The sequence below is a fragment of the Olea europaea genome, chromosome 6 (genome assembly GCF_002742605.1).
Source record: "Olea europaea var. sylvestris chromosome 6, O_europaea_v1, whole genome shotgun sequence".
Lineage (NCBI taxonomy): Eukaryota > Viridiplantae > Streptophyta > Magnoliopsida > Lamiales > Oleaceae > Olea > Olea europaea.
Genome location: NC_036242.1, coordinates 162234 through 175635, shown reverse-complemented (window position 1 = coordinate 175635; position 13402 = coordinate 162234). Strand labels below are relative to the sequence as shown.

The 13402-nt window shown below is 32.0% G+C and overlaps 1 long non-coding RNA gene across 1 annotated transcript; it reads left to right on the top strand.

Annotated features, from left to right (window-relative positions):
• The first annotated feature begins 9671 nt into the window (after positions 1-9671).
• LOC111395388 lies at positions 9672-12196 on the top strand. The gene is made up of 2 exons (XR_002702793.1): positions 9672-11788; positions 11933-12196. It is a non-coding gene; the product is annotated as an uncharacterized LOC111395388 (long non-coding RNA).
• Positions 12197-13402: the final 1206 nt, after the last annotated feature.

Genomic DNA, 13402 nt, shown 5'->3' with positions numbered 1-13402 from the left:
TTGTTGGCATGTTATATACTCTTTGATCAACAGCAGGATTAGACTTTAGTAAAATACAACATGATTCTAAATCACTAACTTCACTTAATGATCGGAAAAATTTTGAATAGGGATTTTTGTTTAGAACATCTATCAACTTTCTTAAAGTAAACTCACAAAACTTATCAGAATTATTCAGTCTATTACAAATTTCATTTTCAGTATCATAGAAGTATAACTGTAAATAAGTTGGATTCTCATTCTTTGGCACAAGCGAGTCTATGAAATGATATACTTGTCCTTGAACTCTAAAAGTATATATACATTTATTATTCTTACACAATTCTTTGTCATACTTAACACCAAATGAAGTAAACGCAAAATAATTGTTATAACTACGAATAACCTTTCTAAAAGCTACAGCCTCTTCAGATGTGGAAGTAAATAAATCATACATTTCAGGAGGTATATCATATAACTGTAATTTGACATTTTTCCATCACAACAACAAAAGCATTTGCTTTCTCTATAGAATTTTGTAGCACCACTATAACTACAAATTTTAGAAGATGGCAAAACATAAGGTTCATCAGGAATACTTCCTTTACAAATTTTTTCTGCATATTCGACATTCACGTTCACGTCGCCTGATTCTCCTCCTCCTAATTCAAAACATTGATTAGCATCACCTACAGGAAAAAAATTCAAAACAAAAAGGAAATTGTAAGGAAAAAAGAATTCCATATAAATAAACTAAACATAAACATAATTATATATAAAAAACGACCAAACAAGAGCTATTTAAAAAAAAATACTCCAAAAAGGTCGAATAGATAATTGATCTCTGCGAAAGAAGGAGTTTTCGGCCAACAAACAAATAAAACAAATATAACACAACAAGATGATAAATTAAAACTATACAAAGGCAAATACTAACAACTTTTTTATAAAGATATAGAAGTAAATCATACTAAAAATATTTCCATCATAACGACAAAATCCTCTACTATAGACTTTTGTAGCGCAAAATATAAGTATTTCCTTATTCAACACTCACACTCATCCCATTTATTCAAAATGTTGATTAGCATCATGAAAGGAAGAGAATTTTTTTAAAAAAAGAAGGAAATTATAACTAAATATATAAAGAAAATTATATTATATAAAAAAAGACAGCTAAAAAATAAATTCTCCGAATAGTTCGCAGAGATGAATTCATCTCTCCTAAGTGTGGGGAGATATCACTCTTCCTCCGCACTCTCCGCGCAATCTCCGTACAGTGCGAAGAGTTTTCGAAAATTTTTCCTACAGCAAACTAAAAACACATCTCTGCGAAGGAACCAAAAACTATTCTAATAACTTTTTTTACTAAAAAACCTTTCCATTACAACAAAATCATCTGATTTTTTCCTAATTTTTTGTAACAGGAGAATTAGAAGATGGCAAAGCATAAGTATTTACTTTAACAAATTTTTTTGCACTCACACTCATTCCCTTATTCCTTGATTGAAAATGTTGATTAGTAAGAAATTTGAAAAAAAGGAAATTATAACCAAAAAAACATTTGGAAAACTATATTATATAAAAAAATACCGTCAAAGAAAAAAAATATCTCTGAAGAGTTTGTAGAGATGAATTCATCTCTGCAAATTGTACGGAGAGATCACTCTTCCTCCGCATTCTCCGCACACTCTCTGTACAGTCTCCGCGCAGTGCGAAATTCAAAAAATTTTCTCTGACAATAACAATAACATATTAAACTAAAAACTAAACATAATTATTATATAAAAAACAACTACAAAATTAGCTTGTTCAAATTGAAAAAAAAAAATAGTAAGCAGAACTCTCGGCACCTCATTTTTTTTGACAAAATCTAATCAAAACAAATACAAGCACCCAAAGAAGCATAAATACTACTAAATACAACCTGTTAAGCTGAAGGTTCGTAAACGTCGATCTGCAGAACAAGGTTGCACTTCATGCATCAGATTTTTGAGTTGAGGATTCTCAATGCACGTGTGCTTTCTCTTTCTTTCACAAGCTCGTCTATTTTTAAACCAATCACCAACATTTTTTTAAAAAATAATAGGATTGTGTAAGGATAAGGTGTAGACTATATATAGAATTTCTACATTATTTGGACTTTTATTTCCTCCATCAAATATGGATCGAAGAAAATCAACCTCTATATATGTAGGTATCTAATGTTGTTGTTTTTCCATGCCTAAAACAAGCTTAAAATCCAAGAAAAAAAAAGAGAATCAAAGATGAAGTGAGAATATGTGATCCAACAAGAAGAGATTTCATGAAAAAGTAGGAATGAAAATATTAATAAAAAGAATAAAAAGGAAAGTAAGGAGTATGGTGGTGGAGTACGGTTAGCATGGTTGTTGGCATGGTCGACGTAAAGAATTTTTTTTTTCACAAAAAAAAAAGAGGGAAATTAGCGTGAACAGTAAAATGGGATTGGTTTACTGTTGTGTCTACAGTGCCATCCCATTCACGTTTTTAATAGAAGTTAGATAAATATTTTTCTCTTGTAGCATTTCTATAGTCTCTTCTCAAGTTAATTGTTCCAATGGTCACATAATTTAGATTCATATCTTTGATTGCTCACTAAAATTTAAAATACCGACTTTTGATCACTGAATTTAGGTCCATATCTTCGATTGTTCACTAAAGTTCAACATGCTGAGTTTTGACTACTGAACTTTGTAAAATGTTATACGTTACTCACTAGCATAACTTTCGTCTCAAATCTCTAACGAAATTGGTGACATGGCTGAAAGAATACACACGTGGTGCCCCTCACACCGTTAAACTTTGAGATAGTCGAATTTTGGCAACTGAAATTTGAAAAATGTCTTTTATTGCTCATTGAACTTTTAGGTGGTCAAATTTTGGCGATTGAACTTTGAATAAATGTTAAACTTTTACGACTAAACTTTGAAAAACATCTTTTGTTGCTCACTATGAATTTGGATTTCACCACACGTCTATACAATAAAATATTTTATATGTAAACTCGAAATTTTTCTAAATTTTTAACCATACATTCTCTAAAAAATCACTATTTAAAAACTTAACCATCTCAAATTTTAGTAGCCAAAATTCAACTATCTCAAAGTTCAGAAACCAAAATTCGACCACCTCAAAGTTTAGTGAGTATGGTCAAGTTTTTACCACAAAACTTTGAAAAACGTCTTCTATGGCTCACAATAAATTTGAATTTAATTAAAATTCAATGTTAAAATTTGGGTTTAATTTTATTTAATGACAAACAAATCCGTTATTTATTTCATTGTAAAATTCTAATATTATAATGAAAGTAGGTTCAAAGTCTGAAAAAAAATTAATTAAATTAACTATTGTGTAATTGAGTAATCATTCTTAGTGGTATAGACAATGTTTGCAAAGTTGTCTAAAGGAAGTGACTACTAATTGCAATGAAACGCACAATATATTTATCGTAAACATTAAATTAAATCCAATTTTTTTAACAACAAATTTTAGCCCCTATTTGAGATGGGAGTTATACTAGTGAGTAACGTACAATATTTTTCGAAATTCAATGGTCAAAACTCGACATTTTAAACTTTAACAATCGAAGACATGGATATAAGTTCAATGATCAAAACTCGATATTTTAAATTTCAATAAGCAATTGAAGATATGGATCTAAGTTCAGTAAGCGTTGGTTGGTCTCTCTCTCTCTCTCTTGCCATTGTCCAATAAAAAACTGCTAAGTGTGTAGCCTTTTTATGTATCCTGTGTATTAGAAAATGGCACTTCTTATTAAAACATCCGATATGGATTGTGGTGATCTATGTAATATTAAAAGTCAGGCCCTATGTTGTTGCCCTATGGTGGCCTGTTACAAGCTATAATACCAAATATTACACAAGGTTACCATACCCCCACTCTAATAGTATCAGGGCCAGATCGTTACTTTGGTCTTACTATTTTTGATTAAGGTTATCCAATTTAAAATAAACTTGGAAGAACACCTCGTAAATCATATCTTTTGAATCTTCCAGCCCTTCCATACTATCTCCTTCTATCTCTCTTAGTAAAACTAATGCTTCTAAAATCAACTCTCTTTATGAAATATCTTACCTTCTTGATTCTAAAAAGTTTCAGTCATAGATTTACCTCTTTTGAACCATTCTATTCCATATAATAAACCATGACACTCTTTTACTAAAATTGTTCGTAGCCTTATTTCACCATCAAAATCTCAAATCAAAGAATATGTCCAAACATCAAAATTTGACAAACATCTTTTACCTGTCAATGAACAAGAGCAATTTGTAGCTTGGATCTACCATACTATCTTTTGAAAGTATGGTTATCTAAGTGTTTTACCCATATTCAGTTTGGAGCCGTGAGGATCGCACTTACTTTCCATGGAAGAAATGGACTTCCAACAATTTGTAGAATTGCTCTTCTAGATACATGATTTGTTGATTATCAACATGCATGTATTGGCACTATTGAAACTATACTCAATGCGAGAACACTATTTGTTACTATGTTTCTGGATTTTAATATGCCAATAGCAAATTTACTGTTATTATCAGCTATACAAATCCAAGTCCAAATAGTTGGAGCATTATTGAAGTAACATTTGGTGCAACTCTTCATTATCAGATGGCTTACAAAATATAAATCATTTTCTTGATTTTGCCTTCCTCATGGTACAGATAAGCCCTACTTATCAAGATGGGAACAGACCAGCCAAGCTGTACATATATTCCCAGACAAATTCCCAAATCTAACCTCATTAAGTTAATCCCACAAACATGGATTACTAGCTATGAGCAACATCACCTGGTGTCAAAAGACTCTATGCCCATCCAATCATCAACTCACCATTTCAAAAGAAAGACAAATGGTGAAGTGGAAATTATGTTCAAAAGAGAATCCTTGTTTCTCAATATAATTTGCTTTTTCCAATGGAGAAATCTCTATCCATGGATTCAAAGCAAATGGCAGGCCTATTTATTGCAGATTTGATGATTCAGGACATGTTTATTAGAATGTATGATTCTATTTCAAATGTATGGATGATGAAGAAATTTATTTGAAAGCCATCCCCTTAGAAATAAAAAGAAAAAGGAGAAGAGTAGTCAGCAAAAGTTGTATGATGCCTATGAAAAGAAATTTGTAGGAGTTGATTTGTTAGGGAAACCTTCTAGAAAATATGACAATTATGCCAAACATACTCCACCTCCAACAAGTGATGAACCTATTATTCCTATTGGTTGAGATGATCATGATTGCACCCAGCTACATAAAAAAATGGGATTAGGATAATAGTTCATTTCTCTCTCCACAAATAGCTACTCCTATGGCTATGTTTCATACTCCCCAGCGAGAATTTTTCCCTTCACTCGTCTCTTTTGACAAAGAGCAACCTACTCATTCTTAAAGATAAAAAATCCCACATCAAAAAAATCAAATAGCTCAATTGACCAGATTTCAACAACAGAGGCAGTTTTAAAACTGCAATCAGAAAATGCAGTTCATCAAAATTCCCTATTGAGAAAAATTGATCAAAGTCAACGAAGAATCGAAAGGACTTTATAACAACAAAACAAATACTGTTAATCCCTCTTCAAGCCTGAAAACAAAAAACTGAGACATTCTATACTGAAATTACAACCCTGTTACAAAACCATTTACCCATAGTAGACCAAAAAAAAAAAGAAACAAGATACTTCAAAACTTAACTTATTTCTCTTGAAAACAATTCTATGATTCCACTTTCCATTCCATAGCATCCAACACCATATACTTCCATTTCACAGACTCAAGGCCAATGTATTAAGTTGGAGTTTTTCGATCCATAGCTTCACTTTTTATCACTGTAAAATGGGAAAGGAAGCTAAAACCCCTTCCCCTTCCTCTTCTTGATACAAAGAAAACTAAACCAATAACTTCACAAAACCTACAAGTTTTATCGATTCGAAAACAAACAAGTAAAAAATTTGAAAAAATAAAAACAGTTTAAAACACGTTAAGAATCACCCAATTTATGCGAGAATAAGCAAGTTCATAGTAAAAACTAACTTGTTCACCCTAATATATTTTTTTCATCACCTGTTCAACCCAAGTTGAACCATATAACCCTTGATTCTTTGGGCCAATGTTGGCTATTAATTCAAGCATTGGGCTCCAGTTTGGAGGGACTATCTCTAGCCCTAAATGGAGGGCTCAAATGTGTGAAATTAGATTGGATTTGGTTGAAGGAACAAAATAGGGCATCGCTAAAATGGCCAGTGATAGTTGTTGATAGTAAAATTGGGCATATTGGACAAGACATTTCCATTTTTAATGTGGATTTAAACACGGGCAAAGATCTAGTAGGCTATGTCTTTTAATGGGCTAACCTTAACTACAAAGCTCGTCCATTTTATTATTAAATGGGCTTCAGGGTCCACTTCGAAACTCCCACAAAGTACATGGGAAGTTTTCCAACATTACAAAAGGCTAGGGGCATATTTGAACTTTTAAGAAAACCTAGGAACCAAATTTAAACAAAAGAAACTTCAAGAACATATATGCACCGAACTGAACGACCAAGGACAATAATGCAACATTCAAAATGTTTAGAGACTAATTTGCCTAATGTGGAAACCAAGAGGATAAAATTTCATGTTCCATGCAAATAAGCAACTCACCCACGCAAGTACTCTTTAGCTACTAAGCTTCGTAACAACCATTAGGCTTACTTTGTCTTTATGTCAATTTAGGCATGACATTCTCGTTTGAAGGAAAGGTCTTTCTCTTAGTTGTTGCAAAGAAAGCAACAAAATGAATGGTCCTGCTCGAAGCATAACATGTGATTGAACACAGAAAAATTTGCTAAGCTAAATGAGCAGCATTGCCATCCACATCCACTTAAGGCAAAAAAAATGAATATTTGGCAAGACTCCCTTTCGTTCCTATTGGAGAGATAGGGCATGGAAAGCTTTACATTCTTTTCAATCTTGTACCCATTGTTTGGTAAAATGAACACCAACCCAATCTCAATAAGGAAAAAAAGAAAAAGAAAAGTATTCTTTTCCATCCCAATGTTTTTCAACACTTTAGTGTCACTTATTTTGTTAGGTCTTGACTTTTTCACTATGATCTTCCCAAGAGTTTATATAGGAGCTATAGCCATTTCATTTTTATTAGTTATGGTGTTCAATATTCAAAGAGCGAAAATTCATGAAAAAGTATTACGCGATTTGCTAGCCTTAGGAGCTCCATTCTCTCTCTCTCTTGGTCGCCTTTTTCAAATTGCTGGGGAGCATTCCCATTCTTTATTTTTTAGAGAAGCTCTTAGTGCAAATCTAGACTTCCTAAACGATGCTGGGCTCCCTCTCCATCTTCTACTCCCCATATCTCAACTAGAAAGAAAAACTCAAAATTTTGATTAGATGATTTATGATCGACTAGACATAATCTAATTATTGGAACTCGGATGATGTATGTCCGAACGTGTACCTATAATAACTCAGTAAAACTTTGAACTTAATTGTAGTTACTTTAAAAGTTATGGACTTATTGGCAATTAAAGTTTAAGAATTACATGTACAATTAAATCAAATATGGTTATATTGGCACCACATTTTAATCAAAGTTAAGCTCCTCAATTTTTGCTCATTGTAACAATTATTTTCTTAAATTTGTTCCATAGAATTATTATATTTAATCTTCTATTAATTAATACGTCTCATTCTTGTTGATGCTTTATATCAAAATATTTTGTTTTCATAATTCGAAATAAGGAAAATATATTTTTTCGTACTTTTTATTTTTACTTTTAAAAAATATATATATGATAGGAAAATAAGTGGTTTTATGCTAGGTCGTTGGATTTTTGGACATGAAATTATTATCAATTACAAAATGTGTAACTAATGAAAAGTTTAATGATAAGAATGACAAAAAATCGTTAGGACATAAATGCTATAAATGAACAAAGATTAAATTTAAAATTTTAAGTACAATTAAAATGTGGTGGAAGAAATAAAAGTTGTTTTGTCAATAAATCAATTTACCTATTAAGATTTGGATTTGGACTCAAATTCTTTGCCTAAATAAGCGATTCCTAAGTGGCTAAATTTTATACTCACAAAGACGGCCAGAAACGTTCTCTTGGAGAGAAAAATAAAAAATTATTTTCTTGATTTTTCTTAATCCGTTCAATTTTGAATTGGGTTTTTGATTTATTTGAAAGAAGATGATCACACACCTGTTTAGTCTTGATTTTGAAGAATATCATAAAAGACTTGAAGGTTTGAAATCAAAAGTTAAATTTCGAGATTCAAATCTGAGTACATGAATTTAAAGCATTTCCTATTACTAGCCACTTTTTATTTAGTAATTAATGTGATAATTAAGCTATTTAAATCAATATGATAATTTATAATATTTAAATTATGACTTACCTAATTTTAGGCAAATTTAAGGTCCACTAAGAAAGGACATTCAATATCTGAATTCTGCCAAAACAAACATTTTTTTTTTAAAAAAAGAAAATCAAACTTTATATAAGAGTGAATTAATTATTTATATTTTATATGAAAATGAAATTACAAACGCTATGATCCGACTTCCAATTAATGCAAATAGTGTAATCAATTTGCCAATTGGCAACGGGGGCATGTCGCATGTCAAGCTGATGATTCATGTTGTGCTAAGTAGGCCTGGGCATCGAGTGAGTCGGACTGGGTATTTCAATATCCAAAACCACCTATTATTCTTCAGCTATTTCGCAAGTGAAATCGTTCGGGTATTTGTAGCTGCTAGAACCAAACCCAAACCCGAACTGTCGGTTTCGGTTCTATCCATAATGTTTTTATATACATTTATTTAATAAATATTTCACATAGACCATTTTGGTATATATACCTAATACGCTGCTACTTCAAAATACATGTGCAATGAAAAAAATTCAGTTAAAAATCTTCAAAAAGCAAAATATAGATACTAAAAGTCACAAAAATAGGAGAAAATTTAAAAAATTTCAAAAATAAAATTATGATTTGAGAAAAAGTTACTTTTCTTAATAAATCATATTCGATCTCTAGGGGATGCATACTATGCATATAATTAATTATGAATAATGCTTGAATTCTTCTATTTGTAAAACAAACTGATATAAAAAATACTAATTAAATATATAACTAATATAGTATCAAAAAATTACAGTCCACATATTGAACTAGCTCTGTTTGAATAAAAAATAAAAATAAAAATTCAAAAAGAGAACCACCAACTTAAGATAACAAAAAGGTACAATATGGCGCGAGCAATGAATATATCAAATTCAATTGCTATGCCACTACAACAAAAGTGGGTTTTTAAAACATTTATTTACGGCGTGCAGTTAAAGTGGGTTTTTACAACATTTATTTACGGCGTGCATAAACTGCGCGCTGTGAAAAGTCTCCTTTTACGGCGTTCGAAAAATGCGTGCTGTAATTATTTAATAGCTTAAAGTATTTACGGCATACATTTAGGGCACGCCGTAAATAGAAAATAATTATGACATTTTACGGCATATAAATAGGGCACGCCATAAATAATCAATAATTACAGCATTTTACGGTGTGCGTTGTGTACGCCATTATAGACAAAGCCCAAAATGTAGCCCACGCATGTCGTAATAATCGAGCCGAAAGCAAAATAAAATTAAAACCCCATAGCCCAATCCTTATGAAATTAGGGAAGACATCACGCAGAGAACTCGTTCCCTATAAATCTCTCATATAACCCTCGTCAGTCGCCCCTGTCAATCTCTCCCCCGCTCCCCCTCAATATCAAGCAACGCAGACACCGGCCCTCAATTGTTTGAGAGAGGCGTAATTTCTGGGAACTTTATTCTCTATTATTTCAAGGTAAGCTTAATTGTTTGCTATTTTTAGAAAATTTTATTGGAGTTGCAATTGTAGTCTTTTATTGATTTTCCTCTTTACAATTGTAGTCTTTTATTGATTTTTCACCTTTTGACTGATGAGTTTGATTATTACACCGGCAGAATCTGCACTGTAAGAGGGACGATAAGTTTATAGGGTTCTTGAGGTGAAGGATGGACAATTAATTCTTTGTTATTCACTGTTTACTGGAAATTATTAAAATTTCATTCTTTGTTTGCCCTTTAACGTTCTCACTACCATGAGACATCTACATTTAACATGTTGCTATTTGCGAGAATTTTTTTGGGTTTTTTGCAATGATTGATATTTGAGATGGAATTATATTGTCATATGATGTTTTGCTATAACATGTGCTCTGTTCTTGATCTAATAACATGATCCATCAATTATTTGTTATATGGCTATAGCAAACTAGATTTAGTCCTATTACCAGTTTAAGTGGTAAAAGTTATTGTTACTTTTACTATAATTTCATTTCGAAAAGGTGCTTGGCTGCTATTAGTCATAGTTTACACACACACACACACACACACACACACACACACACACACATATATATATATATATATATATATATAAGCTTCCATTTACTAAAAGAGCCACCTGCTTGTCTAATCTTGGCTGCTCTACACTTGTGGCAAGGTTGGCAAGTATACTGGAAGTATCGAGGAAAAAGAAGTTCAAATCTCGTACATTATACTTCCACTCCAATTTAGAACTTACTAAACATGCGCTCGAGGTACTGCACTGAAAACTAGTAGCAGACAAACGCACATTCAATTTCAAAAGGGCATACTTCTGGTTTCCAATGCAAAGCATACTTTGCGTCAAACCTAATCTTCTTTGAGGTGGGCTAGTTTCCAATAATTTCTGGACAATCATAATCAATACCAGAGGCCTCAATCCTCTTTCGCCTTCTCTGATCTGTTTTCATAATTCTTTCTACCAACTTCTTATACTCTTCCAAAGTCCTTACCTTATCATCAGGGACGGATCCATGATTGGATCTAAGACCGGACTATGAAATTTCAAACTGGGCTGCTACGTGGGAAAAAAATTTACATATAAAAAACTGATTTTTTATCCAAAAAAATAAAAAATACCTTTAAAAAAAAATTGTTGGGCCTAGGGGGACTACAGCCCTGCCCTGCCCCCCCAAATCCGTCCCTGCTTATCATGATGACTCCTTTCAATTTTAACCCAATCCAAGGGTTTGTACCGGTGCGTCATACCTTTCCATAGTTTTGGATGAACATGCTTAGGAGGAACAAGCAGAACTTGCAACAGATGCTCAAACAATAAGTAGTTATGCATGAATTCTGAAATAACTTTTCCAACCTTAGGAGATTCAAATTCAATGAATCCAAAATGCCTCGATTTCCCTGTCTTCCTATTCCTTCCTATTCTGAGTCTCTTGATTGTGCCAAATTGCTTAAAGAAACCTTCCATTTCATTCTCATAAAATCCATGTGGAATTCTTCCAATATATAAGACAATTGCTTTATTCTCCCTTTCTTCAATCTTTGGAACTTGTTTTGATTCAAGTTGCTGCTTGTCAAAGTTAGGAGGAGAACAATTCTTTTTGAATAGTGTCAACTAGTAGTTAATAAATTTTCATTTCTTGAAGTTATAAAGTATTCTAGAGTTTGGTAGAGTGTCAATAACGATTAGCATTTTTTTCCTGGCTATGCCTTTTGAAAATTGGTGGTGATTCAAATTATTGGCATGTCATAAAGATTTTCTGGAGTTATGTATTAGAATATAAATAATATGGATGCCATCTCGTGCTTCAAAATTTATTTAGAAAATTCCTGGTTGTGCCTTTTTTTTCTAGAACAAAGGTACATTGAAGTGGATTCACTATAATCACAACAAAGGTATGCTTAACTTCTTTTCTATTTCAATTCCATTCACCTTTATGTTCGGTCTCAATTGAAGATTGGATTGTTTAATATATTTCTTGATATACTTTTGATTTGGATGCTTATTAATTATATCCTTATTATTTCCGTGGTGTGCAGGGGATCCATATTTTGTGGGGTAGCTAAATTGTTGGTCAAAGAAGTGAATTTTGATAGGTTTAATAATTTTTTGTTATATGACGGAACCTCAATATCTACGGGCTTATTAGTTGAATGGCGATTGGCGCATACAATAGTAGTCAAATTTTTTTGAGAATTGTTTAGATGATTTTACATTGGCATATTGTATTGAACCGTACTCAATATTTCTTTTTATCAAAACAATGGAAAACTTGATTATATATGGAGTACTTTTTTTGATAATATTACAGGTTTGCTGGTATTAAAATAAATAAATGATTTTTAAAAAAATTGAATGCTCTTTTACAGTGTGTATAGGCATGCCAATATGTCATGAATATAACACTTTATACAGCGTACAACTGCACGCCATAAAAGGTGAATGGTCATTTATGACGTATTTAGACATGTCGTGATGCTTTGAATTTAACACTTTATATGGCGTACAACTACATGCCATAAAAGGTGAATGCTCATTTACGGCGCGTTTAGGCATGCTCTGATGCCATGAATATAACGCTCTATACGGCGTACAACTACTCATCATAAAAAGTGTGATGCTTTTTACAGCGTGTGATTGAACGCCGTAACATTAATAACGACGGTCCGTTTACGGCGCACTATCCACGCCGTAAAAAAAGGACCACTTTTTACGGTATTGCTTTATACGGCATGTTGCTGTACGTCGTAAAGTATTATTTACGGCATATAATGCACGCCGTAAAAAATAAACTTTGTTGTAGTGTGCATTATTAAAAAATGTGAAAAATCACTTAAGTTTATTAATAATACAAGAAAGTAAAAAGCTTAAATTGCAAAAGATTGAACGTTTTGATTCATCAACTTATATTATCATCTGCTTGAGATTTTTGATTTATAAAAAGCTCAAATTGTAAACATTTACATATAATAACCTCTGAGATGCAACAATCTGATGTAAGGTGAGATGTAAAAAAGTAAAAACCAGTTTTTTATATTTTTTAATTTTTTTTAGGGTTAAAGTTTCAAGTTTTAGACTAATTACTACCAAATTTAGGATTTTTAGGTCTTATATGTTTTTCCAGCCAATAAATTATAAATAATTTTTTTTTTAAAAAATCGGTTCCATTCGAATCCTCACGGTTCTGGTTCTGGCTCAAGAACTAAGAATCGAACTAAACCCAGCCAGTTCTCAATTCTCAGTTCCAGTTCTCAATTTATTTTTTTGGGAACCAGACAGGAATCGATTTCGATTCGAAAGATTCTGTTCTGGTTAAAATGCTCATGCCTAGTGCTAAGCTAGCCACAATTTGTTGATGACTCCGTGTATAGGTGATGCGATGGTAGCACCTGTATTGTAATTTGTTTGTTTGTTTGTTTTGTTTTTTTTTTTTTGTTTTTTACAAACACAGAATGAAAAATGGTCTTAATTATAGACGGGGTAGGTTATCGTCTAAGGCCCCACCTTAG